Below are 2,629 nucleotides of genomic sequence, written 5' to 3'. Positions count from 1 at the left end.
ACAATTGATATTGGTTAGCTGGAGCTAAAAAATTAACAGTGATTTAAAAGAAACCAAAATCACTGAGTTGAAATCTACGAAGTGTTCACTCAGAGTCAGCACACACAAACTGTGTTCCAGAAGTGGCTGAGTGTCTGTACCTTGGTCTGGCCCCGAAAATTGGTAGTGTCAGAGTTACCCAGTTAATATTAGTTTTGAAAAACTCAGGTGACAGCAGGTGCTGGCGAGGTTGTGGAGGAAGAGAAACACTTCTTCATTGCAAGCTGGTATAGCCACTCTAGTAATCAGTTTGGATGTTCCTGTGGAAATTGGACATAGTACTACCAGAGGACCCAGCTATACCACTCCTGGGCATATACCCAGAAGATGCTTCACATGTAATAAGGACACATGCTCCACTATGTTCATAGCAGCCTTATTTATAATAGCTAGAAACTGGAAACAACCCAGATGTCCCTCACCAGAGGAATGGATACAGAAAATGTGGTACATCTACACAATGGAGTACTACTCAGCTATTAAAAACAATGAATTTATGAAATTCTTGGGGAAATGAATGGACCTGGAGAATATCATCCTGAGTGAGGTAACCCAATCACAAAAGAACTCACATGGTATGCATTCTCTGATTAGTGGATATTAGCCTAGAAGATTGGAATACACAAAGTACAAACCACAAACCATAAAAAAACTCAAGAAGAAGGACAACCAAAATGTGGATACTTCTTTCCTTCTTAAAAGGGGGAACAAAATACCCATGGAAGGAGTTGTAGAGATTAACTATGGAGCAGAGACTAAAGGAAGAACACTTCAGAGACTGCTCCACCTGGGAATACTTCCCATATTCAGTCATCAAATCTAGACACTATTGTGAATGCCAACAAGTGCTGGATGACAGGAGCCTGATATAGCTGTCTACTAAGAGGCTCTGACAGTGCCTGACTAACACAGAAGTAGAGGCTCACAGCCATCCATTGGACTGAGTACAGGGTCCCCAATGAAGGAGCTAGAGAAAGGACCAAAGGAGCTGAAGAGTTTACAGCCCCTTAGGACAAACAACAATATGAACTAACTAGTACCCTCAGAGCTCCTAGGAACTAAAACACCAACCAAAGAGTACACAGGTGGGACTAATGGCTCCAGCAGCATATGTATAGTAGAGGATGACCAAGTTGGTCGTCGATGGGAGGAGAGATCCTTGGCCCTGTGAAGGTTCTTTGCCCAAGTGTAGGGAGATGCCAGGGCCAGTAAGCGGGAGAGGGTGGGGTAGCAAGCAGGGGGATGGGGGAGGGAACAGGAGTTTGTTCTTGTTGTTTTTTGGTTTTCTTTGGAGGGGAAACTGGGAAATATGACATGTAAATAAAGAAAATATCTAATAAAAGAAAAAATACAAAACAAAACAAAGCAAAACAAAACAAAACAAAACAAAAGAACCCACTGGAACTTAGTGTTGAGGCGGGATGGTACTGCATCTATGATTTCTGATCTCTTTCCTTAATTTTCTCCAGGGTAGTCTCCCTTTGTGATTATTTTGTTGTTTCTACTTTCATTTTTAGATCCTGGATGGTTTTGTTCAACTCCTTCTCCTGTTTGGTTGTGTTTTCCTGTAATTCTTTAAGGCATTTTTGTGTTTCCTCTTTAAGGTCTTCTACCTGTTTTCCTGTGTTCTCCTGTATTTCTTTAAGGGAGTTATTCATGTCCTTCTTAAAGTCCTCTATCATCATCATGAGATGCGATTTTTAAATCAGAGTCTTGCTTTTTTGGTGTGTTGTGGTATCCAGGGTTTGCTGTGGTGGGAGAACTGGGTTCTAATGATGCCAAAGAGCCTTGGTTTCTGCTGCTTATGTTCTTGCATTTACCTCTCACTGTCTGGTTATCTGTAGTGTTAACTGGTCTTACTGTCTCTGACTGTGGTTTGTATCTCCTGTAAGCCTGTATGTCAGCACTCCTGGGAAAACAGCTCTTTCTGGGTAGAGTTTGGGTGTGGAGAGCTGTGGTACAGGGTTGAAGAAGGAAATAGAAAGGATCCCCATATCTCTTCTAAATGTTGAAAGTCTTTCAGCTGTGGGCTCCTGTAACAATCAATATTTTTTTTCAGTTTTGCAATATTTTATTTACCAGTATAACTTAAGCATTAATTTTTAGTGGGTGTGGCTCGTTTATTAATTTGGTTTTTTTTTGTTTGTTTGTTTTTTAGTTTTAGAATGTTTTTTTGTTATATTTTGGTTTTTTTTTTTACATTTTTTATTAGATATTTTCTTCATTTACATGTAAATTTCTCCTTTCCCAGTTTCCTCTCCAAAAAACAAAGAAACGAATAAAAACGACAAAAACAAACTCCTGTTGCCTCTCCCCTCCCCATGCCTGCCACACCACCCTCTCCCACTTATTGGCTCTGGCATTCCCCTACACTGGGGCACAGAATCTTCACAGGGTCGAGGTCCTATCCTCCTATTGATGATCGAATTTGCAATCCTCTACTATACACATGCTGCCAGAACAATCAGACCCATCCATGTGCAGTCCTTGATTGGTGGTTGAGACTCTGGGAGCTCTAAAACTACTAGTTAGTTCATATTGTTGTTCGTCCTAAGGGGCTGCAAACCCCTCAGCTCCATAGGTCCTTTCT

The sequence above is a fragment of the Mastomys coucha genome, unplaced genomic scaffold, assembly GCF_008632895.1.
Source record: "Mastomys coucha isolate ucsf_1 unplaced genomic scaffold, UCSF_Mcou_1 pScaffold14, whole genome shotgun sequence".
NCBI lineage: Eukaryota > Metazoa > Chordata > Mammalia > Rodentia > Muridae > Mastomys > Mastomys coucha.
Note: the sequence above shows the minus strand (reverse complement) of the source record.